The sequence below is a fragment of the Leucopleurus acutus genome (assembly GCF_964270905.1).
Source record: "Leucopleurus acutus genome assembly, chromosome: 12".
In the NCBI taxonomy this organism is placed as follows: Eukaryota; Metazoa; Chordata; class Mammalia; order Artiodactyla; family Delphinidae; genus Leucopleurus; species Leucopleurus acutus.
This window is the reverse complement of record NC_139154.1, coordinates 45,955,551-45,970,926: the sequence shown is the minus strand read 5'-3', so window position 1 is coordinate 45,970,926 and position 15,376 is coordinate 45,955,551. Positions and strand designations below refer to the sequence as shown.

The window sequence follows — 15,376 nt, the reverse complement described above, 5'->3', positions numbered from 1 at the left end:
GCACTATAAAAAACACTAAAAGAAGTTCTTCAGTTAAAGAGAAATATTATCAGATGGAAACCTGGATCATCAGGAAAGAATGAAGCACATCAAAAATAAGTTTCTGAGTAAATTTAAAAACTATTTGTTGCCCCTTTTCTCTTAATTTCTTTATAAATTGTTTACACCACTGTCTTGGGAGATTTATTACTAGTAGAGGTATTACATATGAGCTCCAAGTTCTTCCTACTCTATACTGATCTTATGAGATGCTTAGAGTCTGGAATTGCTTCTGTACTCTACTCTAGCCTCTTTCCATTACTATGAATTTTTATGTAGGTTGACTGGATAGGAATGGGGTGAAGGACAGAATGTTTGAAAACTAACAGAAACAGGGATTGCTAGAACATAGGATATATACGGTTGGGAGGGAGGATCAGTGCAGGGAAGGAAAACAGATTGAGATTAAATGCTCCCATGGTAAAAGCTAGGTTACCAGGAACACGCCTTGAATCTGTCCTAAATTGTGGCAGAACTTGGGGAAGAGAAATGCAACATACCTAGCCCCCTACCTAACTTCTCACCCTACAATAATTCCTAAACTTCTTTAGACTTGGCAGGTACATCTATATGCCTTAGGTACTACTTAGTTCCTCCAGGTATCTGATTTCCAGTTGGTGCTGGAGATGAAAAAAAAGAGATGGTGGGATTTGGGAAATACTAAGGAGAGAAATTATAGATACAGTTCCAAGGTGTGCCCTATGGAGAGAAGAGGAAGTCAAAGAAATGGGATGATGGAGGTAACACCTATGTGAATCATCAATGCTGAAGGGTAGGATAGGAGGGACAAACTGGCCTCAGAGCTCTGAATGGAACCCTGGGATATAATTGTTTTAGTGTTTGGGGTACTATAGGCTCCCAGTTGTATTCAGGACCTCAATTTCCATCAGAGGTTCTTAGCTTTTTGGTCTATTTTACGAAGACTTTTTAAATGTTTTTTACTTCTTTATAACCATTCCTTTCTATAAAGTTCATTTCTGTCTTGCCAAGGATTTGTCTCCTCCTTCAGAAAGAAAGAGGACTCAGGGTGAATTGTATCAGGTCCGGTCCAGAACCCAGAAACACAAATGACATTGATCAAATGATGGGAGGGAAATGGAGACTGGCTAACAATCTGCCTATCGGGAATTAAAAACAGGTTTCGGGCTTCCCTGGTGGCGCAGTGGTTGAGAGTCCGCCTGCCGATGCAGGGGACACGGGTTCGTGCCCCGGTCCGGGAAGATCCCACATGCCGCGGAGCGGCTGGGCCCGTGAGCCATGGCCGCTGAGCCTGCGCGTCCGGAGCCTGTGCTCCGCAACGGGAGAGGCCACAACAGTGAGAGGCCCGCGTACCGCAAAAAACAAACAAACAGGTTTCACCTTACAAGCCAACTCTCTGGAGCACTATGTTGAGAAGGATTCAGAGGCCTGGACTAAAGTAGGGGCTCTGAAAGGAATCACAATTAACTGGTGATGTCTGTCAAGGGAATGAGACCATGTGCTCAAGAGTGCTACCTCTAGCTTGGGTGGTTTGTTTGCAGACTGATTAGCCCCCAGCAGATAAGGGTTAGACTGACTGGTCTCTAGTAGATAAAGGACTTCCTAGGCTAATGCAAAGGAGTCAGGTCTCTCTGTGTCACTGAAGCTCAGGACCTGTCAGGTCTTGGTCAGGTCCAAACCCAAGAGTTAGGAAAAACACTGAGTGTGAGAGCAGGAAAAGCCTGTTTATCATCACTGATGTGTGCTAAGTTCCTCACATGACTTGGTTGACTAGTTCAGGTAGGCCTGGGCTTTGGAGTCTTCCCTCTCAAGCCAGCCTTGCTACCTTCACATGCCCCAACAGGTAGAATGAAAGCAAGCCATGGGATCATCTGATCTGCACAGATTTCTCCGTTTCCAACAAGTCATGGGGATATGAGTTTTGCACATGGGACCAGCCCCGCCCCTGCCTCTGAAAGCCAACAGAGCTCTTGGGTCTCGTGCCCCCACTCTTGTTATGCCCAGAGGAACCACCGACTCCTCTAACCCCAACTAACAAAAAGGCTTTCTCTTGTAGGAGCGCTGTGTCATGGGCAAAACCTCCATAAATGGCGGTGACTTGTGTTATCTAGTCTTTTGCGAAGAAACTAGGAGCTGAAAGGGGAGAAAAAAGAGACACAATTTGAGCTTCACCTGTCAGGCAGCTATCAGGCGGGGAAGAACGTCCAGCATCCGCAGACCCTCAGGTGGTGGAGTTCACGGAGAGGTGACTAATTTCTTACTGCTCGGCCAGAGTATACGGGGTAGTTGCTCTGCGCGTGGATGAGGGTTGGAAGGCCCCACTCTTGCCCTTTTTTGTTTGTGATGGAGGAGGGTGAGGAACGCTGCAGGGACGACCGTTGGGTACAGTGAGTCCTTCTGCGCTCCCTGAGGGAAAGGCCTGTAACACACCCATGAGCAAGGGTGGGAACAACCTCCTCCCGCCCCACTCCCCATTCCAGGGGAATCGAGCTCCCAGGTCGGCGAAGATACTGTAGTGAGTTAGAAGGCTCCAGGGAGAGCGCCACGGGAGGTGCAGCAGGCACGCACCATACACCGTTTGGCCCTTTTCCAAAACTGTGGGGTCTGCGGTGGCGGGAAAAGCACCACCCAGCCTCAACATGTCACCTCGCGGAGGAGGAGCCAGGTGGGTAGGCGCCCCTCCAGGAAGGGCTGCCGCGTCCGGGCTTCGGGGCTTCCCCGAGGGGAGAGCGGAGCACTAGGACCAGGCCCGCGGGGTCCGCTGCCCTGGGGCTCTGGGGGTGAGGAGCCGCGCCCGGGCCACTTTCGGGTTCCCGAGGGTGGGGGAGTCGGTGCCCGGCAGCGGGCGGGCAGTCAGCCGCCCGGACCGTCGCCTCCCACCCCGCCCCCCGGCTTCCTGCGGAGGCCGCGGCCGCCATGTTGTTGTGGGGCTGAGGCGGCGCCGCGGAGCCCGAGCGGCCGTGACAGGCTGCGCAACAGGTTCGTTGGCGGCAGCCTGACTACGAAGCGGCCGCGGCGGCGGCGGCGGCGGCTGCTGGGCAGGGTCTCCCGGCGTCCGCCCGCGCCCGCGCCGCTGGTGCCGAGGGGCGCGGGGCCGCGCTGTGACGTGCGGGAGGCGCGGTGGCGCGCCAGGTGGGTGAAGCTGCTGCCGGGCCTGCCGCAGGGCGCGGGGCAGGTGCGGACGCCGCCGCGTCCGCCGCGGGGAGGCTCGCGGGCCGGGCTGGGCGCCCCGCACGACGCGGACGGGCCCTCGGGAGCCCGGGCGGCCCCCGAGCTAGGCCCCTGGCGGGCTTGGCGGCGCCGGGCGGAAACCTCCGGCGCCGGGTTCCTGCCCCCGCGGCGGAGCCAGGGCGGACGACGAGGGGCCGGGGCCGGGCTGCCTCTTCTCCACGGCCGAGCTCCGGCCCCCGGCCGCGGCCTCTTCTGGCAGGTGCGGACGCCGCGGCGGGCCGAGGGCGGCGTGGCCCCCTCGCTTTCGGGGTGCGGGCAGAAGAGAGACAGCCCTGAGGGGCACCCGCATGCTTCCTCGGAGCCCCATTTTATTTTCACGGAGTTGGTTTTCCTTCCTGGTAAGGGCTGGTGCGGAATGTCAGGTGAGCCGCATCCTGGTGCGTCAAAGTAGCCCGAGTCACGAGAGGCCAGTGGGCGGATGCTCGGCGTCCACCGCTCACCTTAAACCAAAGTTGGGAAATGTTACAATTTGACTTTAGTGTTATTGACTTCCCAGGGTGTACAGGAAGCACGGAGAGATGTAATCTCTTGGACCAGAGTAAAGTTTATTGCTTTTATAATTTTTTTTAAAAGACGCCTGCATATGCATAGTGAATGGGTAAACCGAGGCTGAAACTGCAGATGGCTTTGCATTTTGTAGAAAGATGCTGTATTGGGATTTATTAATCCTGTGCTTTATCGTCGAATGATTGCTGAGGGCAAGTATGCTTCATTTGAAACTTGTTTAGGAATTAGGAATATTTTTGATGGAGCCAACCGCTTTGTGATAGGAATTAAGGTTAACACAAAAATGTTTGCTTTACTAAATGCTCTAGTTTTTTACTAGTGTTTACTTGCTTAACCAGAAATAGGCAAGGTGTGCCTTGAAATTTTATGTTGTCCCAGTCAGCTTAATTTAGGTAGCCTAGACTCTGTAGGTTAAGCCTCTTAAGCCTCTTAAGAAAATTAATTGCCTCTCTCCCTGTGCTTGTTTGCTATGTTGTTAATCAGTGGTAAAACCTAAACGCAATCTAGAAACATAAAGTAGAACCTTTACATAAATTAATAATGACGTCCCTCAAAATTTAAAGATAGTAGCAGTTCTGATGTGCTAAGTTTCTTTGGCTGTGCCTACGATTTTCTTGTCATTTCTTTATTTCCCCCAGCTTTACTGAGATATGATTGACATATATCCTTTATTATTTCAAAAGTATGTAAGGTGCAAGTTGTTTTTAAAAGCTTCGTTTAAGGACAAACAGAATTTTGTGTTTTTTTTAGAGGACATGGAAAAAATGTGCATGGCTGCTGTTTTAGTGTAGTATTAATGAGCCTCAGAAGAGGTTGCATTTTATACTTTAATGCATGTAATTGTTCCTTTTGTTTACCTTTATAACGAAAGGTAGAATTGGCTGAGAAAACTTGACCTGTACTGAATTATTGAGCAGGGAGGTACTATTGTTAGTTCAGCACATCTCAAGGATAAAATCCTGATCTCTCCTGAATATGAGGAAATGTGTTAGGCATGTGCTGGGATTGGAATTATGGTTTTAAAATTTTTGTATTTTCACAGAATCAGAATAGTAAAAGGAACCTCTATACATCCGTCACCCAAACTCAGCAGCTTTCAAGATCTTCTTTACCCATTTCTTTCTTTCTTCCTTCCTTATCTTTATTTTTTAGTTTTTTCACTCTATATACTTATCATATCTCTTTTTTAAAGTGGAAATTTTCTTACATAACCCTAAGATTTTTATTTTATCGTATCTTTAATACAGTTTCACAAATTTCTTTCTAGTAAGACAAAAAGACCATTATTGGCCATCTCCCTTTTCAGCTACTTTCTTCAGTATTAAAATGTATTTGCCATTCTTGTCATTTATTGAGCACTTACTGCCTGCCAGGCCCTGTGCTGTGCTATATAATCATTTGAAGCTCACAAAGACCCTATGAGTAGTTCTTCCCCTCTCATCAAATAGATAAATGAAATGTTAACCTGAAGGTTAACTGACTACTCTAGGTTAACTGAGCTGCTCTAGGTCACTGAGCTAGTAAGTACAGGAGCCAGGTTGCAAACCAGGATCCTTCTAACTTCAGCACCTGTTCCCTTATCTGGTACACTCATCTTGGTTCAGAAATTAAAACAAAAACAAAAGGTTATTTGGGCATTCAATAAATATTTGTTGAATAGATGAAGGAAAGTACATATTATTCCATCGATAAGTAACTAGCATTTTTATATACTATATTTACTTGTAAAGCATTTATATTAACAAGTTCCAGGAATGATTCAAAATAAACTAATTACATTTCTCAAAATGGGGTATTTTATTACCATACAACAGTGCATTTTCTTGTTTTTCTTTTTTATATTCTGATCTTTTCAATACCTTATTTATGGAAAAATGTATGGAATAACTATTTATGAAGAAAAGCTTAAAAAAGGCAGATTTTTTTGTGTGTTAATTGTTAAAGGTGGATTCCAAGTATGAAGTAGAAAAATCATGTTTAGGATTAGTTCTGTAAAAGAATAGTTCTAAAGATGAAGATGCATCAGAAACGCTGTATCTTTTACTTGAGTTCATTCCTGACTTTTTGTCATCCTTTAACTACAGAGCACAGCGACTAATGTTAGAGTCCTATTGAGTAAGAGTGTGCATATAGGTATTGCTGAGAAGGAGGAACTGAACGGGCCTTAAAGGATCTGAAGGCAGAGAGGAAGTGGGGGAGGGGGGAGGAAACTGAGCAGAAATAGAAGTAGGGCAGTGAATACATCAAGAGATAATGTATTTTTACAACTCTAAGAGGGCAGCATATTTCATTTGCAAATGTATTATTTTGAGAGATTCACTTAAAAATTAATTTCACAGCTATATCAGGACACTGAATGATTTATTTATTTGTGAAGCTGTTTAGCAGTGATTATGGTAGACATTTAGGGATCTAATACCAGATGGCAGACATTTAACTTGTTTTACTTAAGCAACAGTTTCATGTTTTCTAGATCCTTTTCTTCACTAATACATATTCATGTTATGTGTTTCAATGAAAATTTTATTTATTTTTATTTTAACTGTGGTAGATAAGAGTACAGGCTTTCAAGTTAAGCCTCCTGCTCCCAGCTCCAACACTAAATAGCAACCTTGAGCAACTTATTTTAATTTGCTAAGCTTCTGTTTCCTTATCTGTAAAATGGGGGAAGTAACATTACCAACTCATAGTGCTGTTGTATATAATATAAAGTGCTTAGCACAGTGACTTCTGCTCAGTATAAGTGCTTAATAAATGTTACCTGTTATTATTCCAACTTATGTCGATGAGAAATTTCAAAACTAAACTTAGTCTCCTTTTTATTTTTTATTTATTAAAAAAAATTTTTTAACCTAGTAACTGGAAAAGAAATTAGCCTTTTAGGCCTTAATTTTTTTTTTAACATCTTTATTGGAGTATAATTGCTTTACAATGGTGTGTTAGTTTCTGCTTTATAACAAAGTGAATCAGCTATACATATACATATATCCCCATATCTCCTCCCTCTTGCGTCTCCCTCCCACCCTCCCTATCCTAACCCCCTAGGTGGTCACAAAGCACTGAGCTGATCTCCCTGTGCTATGTGGCTGCTTCCCACTAGCTATCTATTTTACATTTGATAGTGTATATAGTGTATATATGTCCATGCCACTCTCTCACTTTGTCCCAGCTTACCCTTCCCCTTCCCCGTGTCCTCAAGTCCATTCTCTATGTCTGCGTCTTTATTCCTGTTCTGCCCCTAGGTTCTTCAGAACCATTTTTTTGTTTCTGTTTTTTTTAGATTCCATATATTTGTGTTAGCATAGGGTATTTGTTTTTCTCTTTCTGACTTACGTCACTCTGTATGACAGACTTTAGGTCCATCCACCTCATTACAAATAGCTCAATTTCATTTCTTTTTATGGCTGAGTAATATTCCGTTGTATATATGTGCCACATCTTTATCCATTCATCTGTGGATGGACACTTAGGTTGCTTCCATGTCCTGGCTATTGTACATAGAGCTGCAGTGAACATTTTGGTACATGACTCTTTTTGAATCATGGTTTTCTCAGGGTATATGCCCAGTAGTGGGATTGCTGGGTCGTATGGTAGTTCTATTTTTAGTCTTTTAAGGAATCTCCATACTGTTCTCCATAGTGGCTGTACCAATTTACATTCCCACCAACAGTGCAAGATGGTTCCCTTTTCTCCACACCCTCTCCAGTATTTATTGTTTGTAGATTTTTTGATGATGATTAGCACTTAATTTTTTTTTTTTTTTTTTGCGGTATGCGGGCCTCTCACTGTTGTGGCCTCTCCGGTTGCGGAGCACAGGCTCTGGACGCGCAGGCTCAGCGGCCATGGCTCACGGGCCCAGCCGCTCCGCGGCATGTGGGATCTTCCCGGACCAGGACATGAACCCGTGTCCCCTGCATCGGCAGGCAGACTCTCAACCATTGCGCCACCAGGGAAGCCCTAGCCCTTAATTTTTAATCTTACCATTCCTAAAAGAAGGCTGGAAAATAGAGTAGAATTTAGCCACAATCCCATCTCCCAACAAAGAATCTGCCCTTTTAGTCCCCTTAATTTGGGGCGGTGGGGAGATGGGGAAACATAACCTGAAAGAAGAAAATGTTGTATATCTGCAAAAGAAACAACAGCTTTGGATTATTACTTCAAAGTCTTTGAATCCATATGCTTAAATAACTTCTACTTTTCAGTGTGAGGAGTGCTTGGCGAGTGTGAGGTTGATAATGGGAAAGAATGATCAAGGACGGTGGCAGTGTGAAACTGCAGAGCCCACACAGATAAGGACCCAGCAGGGTTTGCTCCGACAGTTAGGAGGACACTGATAACTGTTGCTTTATCGTTTTATTTTTGCTTAAAATATGTATTTGGACACTTTCTTCACCCCCTCACCCCTCCTCCTTCACACTTAAGAATGACTGCTTTTTATAAAGCAGAAACTAACACACCATTGTAAAGCAATTATACCCCAATAAAGATGTTAAAAAAAAAAGAATGACTGCTTAAATATAAGAATTAAGTAGGTCAAGTTAATAATTTCTCAATTTATGTAACATTAGGTGACTTTAATTTTAGTAAGTATGAGATACTTTTTGGTGAATATAAGTGAGAACTTCAGGATTAGTGAAGTTTGCTGAGAATGATGCAGGCTGGGAACACTTGTGTAGCATTCATTCTCTGACTTTGTGGTAAGCCCTAAAAACCGGAATTGTAGAGGAGAAGCCATGGTTAAGACTTGAGATTTAATTTCCCTTACTCTATTCACCTCATGAGAAACATTTTAGGCTTTCCCTCTGCTAAAGTTCCAGTGAAATGCTTAGACAACCTGTATTGGAAGGCTTTCCCTCACCACCTCTCCTTTCTTCTGGTGTCTGGTCTTCATTCCATGATTCTGATTGGAGTTTTTGCCGCCTTCTTCCAGCATACTAGCTCCTACCTCCAGGATCCGGGGTTGCACTGGGTCCTAGAAAGCTAAGTCACTTGGATGATGGAGATGGAAAGAGCTATTTAGGTTAGAGACAGATAACCCAAAACTTTCTGAACACTACTTTCCAATACCTGGGTTTTATAGTCTTCATAACCTAGTGGTAATCCCATTTTGAAAAAGTACATGCAGCAGCTCTCTCTTAAATCCATCTTTGCTATTGCTTTCCTCATTAAGTTGACTTTACCCCATCTTTGTCTTTCCAGGGGCTTCAATGAAAAAAAAAACCCCTCTTCCCACCTTTTCTGCCACCTGCTTTAACTTTCTTTTCTTTTTTCTCAAACACTGTCTTTCCTCTTTAAAAAGTTAAACCCAATAGAAATCACTTGTAATTCTTGGTATTGAATTAATTCTTTTAGCAAATAATGAGTGTCTACATGCCAGGAACTGGCCCAACCACTGAGAATATAAACAGTGAAAAAAATACACAAAAACCTTGGCCCTTGTGCTACTTGTATTCAAGAAGGTGGAGCAGGGCTTCCCTGGTGGCGCAGTGGTTGAGAGTCCGCCTTCCGATGCAGGGGACACAGGTTCGTGCCCTGGTCCGGGAAGATCCCACATGCCACGGAGCAGCTGGGCCCGTGAGCCATAGCCGCTGAGCCTGTGCGTCCAGAGCCTGTGCTCTGCAACGGGAGAGGCCACAACAGTGAGAGGCCCGTGTACCGCAAAAAAAAAAAAAAAAAAGGGGGGGGGGGAGCAGAGACAAAATGTCTAGGAGTTAGAATTTGTTAAGTGCCATGGAGAAAAGTAAGGTAGGAAATGAGGCTAGGGAATGTGTGGGTAGGTGGGTGAGGGTAAATCGAGAGAAGTAAATTGGCCTCATTCAAAATTATTAAGGAATTCAAGATTGGGGAAGGATTATTGTACACATTTTATGAGTAAATTTAATAGTATTTCAGGTCATTGTATTTAACAGAAATGTTTATCATTTACTGTTTGGTTTGGACCCAGCAAATCTCTTAATATTTCTATTTTCTAGTAACTTAAGCCAGAAAACAAAAAACAAAAAACCTCAGGCACAACATGAGCCTAGAGCAGAGATTTATCAAATAGTTTAGAATAGATACCTTAATTTGGTTTTTTCTAAAAGTGCTATGTTGTGTTTGTTTTAAAATTCTGTAGACTTTTTGTTTGTACCATTTTTATTGTGATGAGTAATATCATGTTCCTTGTGTAAAACTGGAAAGCTACAGGGAAGTTGAAAGAAGAAAATAATAGTCCCTAATTCATATTACCTGGAGAAATGTTCAGTGTTAATATTTTAGTAGATCTCCTTCTAGAAATTTTTCTTTGGGAAAAATGGAATTATATACTCTGCTTATATAATCTGCTTTTTAGCTTACGAGCATTTATCAAAAACCATGGTTCTACTTTATTATATATTTATCTACAATATAATTTTTATTGGCTTGCTACTACGGTATGTTAATAATGTCTAGTATTTATTGTGCATTTACTATATCCTGGTTATCAATACTTTTGAGACATTTTACATATTTTTGCTCATTTAGTCTTTAGACTCTCTATAAGAGCTGTTCTTTTATTACTTATTTTACAACTGAGAAAATTGAGCAAGGACAGGTTTAGTAATTTTCCCAAGATCCCATAGCCAATAAGTGGCAGCCATAGGTTATGAACTTAGTCTGACTGTATATACTGTGCTCATATCATTGTCTCATATTGGTTCTCTAACATTAAGGTAGTTTATAGTTTTTTTGTTGTTGTTATTTTAAATTGTGCCACAGTTAACATCCTTGTAACCATATCTGTGTTTACATCTATGATTATTTCCTTAGAATAAATTTCTAGTAGTTGCAGTGGTATTGGATCAAAAGGTATGGACACTTCCTAAGGCCCCTGTAAACGTATTGCCAAGTTGTCTTCTAGAAAAACTTGTCAGTACCAAAGTGTTCTCTTACCAGATGTAATCAGTCCTATTCCCCACATCCTCAGAAACACTGGCTTTTTTTTCTTTAATCTAATAATTTGATAAAAACCCTTGTTTTAATTTTTCTCTGAATATTAATAATATTATACTTAAATTTTTTTTCTTTGAGAAATATTTGTCTTTTTCTCACTTCATTGGTATGTTCATCTCTTGGTTATTTCTAAGAATTCTTTATATATTAAGAATATTAACTCTTGCTTATAGGTGTAAATTTTTTTCCAAGTTTGTTTCTTAGTTTTGTAAATTGATTCTTATCAATGATAATGATAATAGCTAACATTTATGTAGTAATCCCCACGTGTAGCACTATTCTAATTCGTTATATTTATTAACTCATTTAATTTTTACGACACCCCTGTGATGTAGGTGCTATTATTAGCTCCATTTACAAAGTCCTCTGACATTATGTTTTAAATTTTCAGACAGTTTTTTCTTCTGTGTCCTTGACCATTTCTGTTCCCAATTCCTAAAAATCTGTTTTCCTAGCCTACTGCGTGATACCTATTGTTTAGTTCTTCATTACTCAGTTTAGGATTCATTTCCTCTGGGATTACTCACCTAACAACTTTCTAGTCTTAAGGCAAAGTTAGGTGCCCATCTTCTGTCTTTTCTTTATACCTATAGCACTTACATGCAATACTCAGTTTTCGTCTTACTCCTCTTGTGTATTCCCTGCGCTTACACATCTTATACAGGTGCTATACCTCTGATGACTCCGTAAAGATTTGTTGATTTGAATTAAAGGTGCTCATGATGATGTTGGTGATATCAAGAAGGAAATCAACCTTCCCAATATGTAAAATAGAGAAACTTACACTGAGGAACTAACCTTGGAACTGCGCTTTGAAGACCCGTGGGGAAGGAGGGAGAGAGGGAGGGCCCAGAGACTAAAACCGAGTGAAAACAGATGTGGAAATTCCCCATTCGGGGAACCGCAAGTTATTTAGAGTGATTTTGAGGATTATCAACCTTGCCTCTGGGAAAGCCTGATGAAATAAGTTCTTCTTTCACCCAGCATACCTGGTCTAGTGTTCAGAATAGTTAAATCTTCCTTCTAGATTTCTTCTCCTGTGAAAGTGTTCAGTTTCTCTTCTGACTTCCCCCATTTTTCAGTGTGAGGGGACAGGGGAAGTTGGAGGGTCCTGGTGTAAACTTGGTAAGATCTTGAAATGCCCAGGGAAGTTTGGTGACTTGGTGGGGTAGGCCCACTGGCAGCCTTTGCCTGAAGTAGAAGCCTTGGGCTTGGGAAGAGAAGGAACCATGCAGCTTTTGTCCGTGGAGACTTGGGTTCCTGCACACCTTTCCCTGGCTGTCAGCACACTGGATAAGATCTCAACTCCTTTTTTCTCCAGGGTTCATTACGTTTCTGTTCTTCTAGCTTTGATAAGAGACTAAGGGACATTCTGTTGTTCCACTAGCCTAATCTTGAGGTATACTGACTGCTGATCTAGAAGAATAAAAAGTGAGCACTTTATATATTAACAACGTAATTTATTTGTCATTTAATTTGATATTTTTTCAAATTCCTTTCCTCTTTATGTCTCATCATGTAACTGAAACTTTTTTTCATTATGAAAATAATGCATGCTGATTGAAGAAACTTTGTAAAATAGAGGGAGAAAAAGTAGGAGAAAAAAGTTATTCCAAGTCCAACAACCAATGACAACCATATTTTGGTGTCTCCCATCCACCCTCTCTTTTCTCTTTGTTTTTGCATATATATTTTTGTACATGTTTTACAATACAACACTGTAGTTAGGAACATGGCTTGTGCTGTCTGGGGTTTTAGTTCCAACTTAGCCTTTCATTAGCTTTGTGAGTGTAACAGTCTCACTAAGCCTCAGTTTTCTTTTCTTTAAAAAGTGGAGATTTCCTAATAATATTTATCCCTAGAGTTGTTATGAGGATGAAGAGATAATGTATGTTTAGTGTGACCATCTCATAATGACTTTTCAATAAATGTAACAATAATAATCAGACCTGTCTTTTGGTTAGGTCAGCTGGGGCTGCTCTGGGCTGTGGTTGCAGGGAGGGGGGTGAGTCAGGGGTACTGTACCTTTCTTTTCTGAAATAATTAAATTTTAACTTCAAACTATTTTTTTTAATATTCTCAAGGGGCCTATGAAAATGTTTACACTGAGACCTCCTTTAAAGTGTGATTTATCTTGGGCTAGCCTCACAGTGGGTGAGTGGTCCTGGGCCTCAGACTTCTAGGATGGCCCTGATAATGAGGATATCAATGATAATGACATAACAGTGACAACAAGTAAAGACCTGAGTGTGAGGCTTGGTATTTGGTAAGTATTCAGTGATCGTTAGCCGCTGTTATTTTTAATAATGATAAATACACATTTATAGTATATCATAGGTTATAAGAGCATAACCAGTTTCCAGGTTATTATATGGTCTAGCTGAAATTGTTTATTAAAAGGTAGGTTATTGAGATATAATTTACATATCATTATGAATTTAAGTGGCACCATAATACTTGGCTCAGTGTGTCCTCCTATTATTGGATGCTTATATTATTTCCAATTTTTTTGTGTAGTAACTAATAATAACTGCAGTGAATATCATTGTAAGTAAAGTCTTTCCCACATTTATTATTATTTGCTTATGACAGATTTCCAGAAATGAAATTATTGACTTACAGGATAAGAACGTTGTTAGGATTCTTGCTGTATATTTTCACACTGCCTTCTGAAGAGCTCTACCAGTTTGCACCCCCATGAGTATGTCTGTAGTACTCATCTCTTCTCACGTTTGCTAGCCCTGACTACTGTCTAGTGTCTGTTGTTGTGGGGTTTTTTTAATAAGTTTATAAGGAGAAACAAAAGAGAACTTCATTTGTATTTTCTTGATTATTAGTGATGTTAACATTTATTAGCCAGTTTTATTTCCTCTTTGGAAAATTGTCTATTTATTTGTTTTCATTATTTTAGTAGTTCTCTGTATATTAAAAATAATGGCTGTCATATTTGTTGTGATTTTTTTCCAATTGTATATCTTTTAATTTTTTTTCAACAGAAGTTTAAAATACTTATATAAATGAATTTTTACAATTTCCTATGTGTTTTCTTGCATGGCTTCAAAACTTAGAAAGTTATCTTTATTTCAGAGAGGTGATATTTTACTTGAAGGTGAAGAATCTACCTGAATTTTTTCCCTCTGTACTTCTCATTCAAGTAAATAATTTTGCTTTAATATTTAGTCCTGATAGAAGAGAATAGACCAAATAACCAGCACCCCCAGCCCTCCCCTTACAGCAATGCAGGCTGAGTCACAAGCTATTCTTAGATGTTTTTTCCCCCTTCGTGTGGGTGAATTGTCTTGTTCAGTGTTGTTGACTAATTCTTCTAAAATTGGTTTAATTTAAATCTTTGATATTATTGGAGCGCTAGCTACTTCAGTATTAGTTTACCATTCCAGTTCTTTTTTTGCCCCGTTTATTGGTTGATTCTTTGTGGGCTAAACTTAACATTTATAAAAGTCCAAAGTTACAATTTATATTCAGACATCTTAAACTGAAGATGCTAAGTTGAAGAACTAGAACTAAGAACTAAGTTTGTATAGAACAATTCTCTTTTTGAAGCTTTTGAGTCTCAACATGCTTTGTGTATTTGGGGCCCTAAGCCTCTCGGTAGAAATAGTAGTCACCTTTTATTCAAATATAATCAATATTTGTAAGAAAAACATGTCCTTTTTATTAGTAATTGGTACAACTGTGGTTTGTTATACCAGTTCAGCGAAATCAAGCCAACTACAGTAGATCCCCCACATACGAATGAACTCCGTTTTGAGAGCGTGTTCGTAAGTCCAATATGTTCCTAAGTCCAACAAAATTAGCCTAGGTACCAAACTAACACATTGGCTATATAGTACTGTACTGTAATAGATTTATAATACTTTTCACACAAACAATACATAAAAAACAAACAAAATAAAGAAACATGTTTAATATTACAGTACAGTACCTTGACAAATACAGTAGTACAATACAACAGCTGGCATACAGGGGCTGTCATCAAGTGAACAGGCAAGGAGAGTTACTGACTGGAGGAGGGAGAGGAGGTGGGAGATGGTAGAGCTGAAGGATCATCAGCAATAGGAGAAGGAGGGCAAGTTGCAATTTCACCCATGCCTGAAGTTGATGGCACAGGTTCTGGTTCCTTGCTGGATTCAGTTCTGTCTACCCTCGTGAAAAAAACGATGCAGTGATGTTTGGGTAGTAGCTCTTTTTTTCTTGTCATAGATGACACGGTAGCACTGGATCGCATTCTGAACTGCTGCTGCAACCTTCATGTATGATTCTACGTTCAGGTCCTGTGCATCAAAAACTAACTGCCTCCTCAAATAAAGAAAATCCCCTTGCCACTTCCTGTGTCATGAATCTCTTCGGTTCTTCAGTCACTTCTTCCTCTTGTCGTTCCACTCTCTCCATTATTTTCACTTCTGTTTCCATCGGTATCGCTTGGCGCTTCTTAGCAGTACCAGCTACGTCAGTGCTGCTTTTACGCTTTCTTCCGGACATGCTGGGCTTGAAATAAAGATACTGTACTAGTGAACTCTATACAGTACTGTACAGTAGAGTACACAAAAGCACAACCACTTGTAGAGGATGCACGCACGTGACAGTGTACACCCAGCGTGTGAACTAACGTGATTGGACATGCGAACAC

At 41.3% G+C, this 15,376-nt stretch overlaps 1 protein-coding gene across 3 annotated transcripts in view; it reads left to right on the top strand.

Moving 5' to 3' along the window:
* Positions 1 to 2,955: 2,955 nt before the first annotated feature.
* ITSN2 (intersectin 2) overlaps positions 2,956 to 15,376 on the top strand; it is a 159,671-nt gene continuing 147,250 nt past the window's right edge. Inside the window, exon 1 of one of the 3 annotated variants that reach the window (XM_082852152.1) lies at positions 2,956 to 3,150. The gene's annotated coding sequence lies outside the window, so the exon portion shown is untranslated. The remainder of the gene's footprint in view (positions 3,151 to 15,376) is intronic. The other 2 variants (XM_082852150.1, XM_082852151.1) reach the window with 2 other exon arrangements.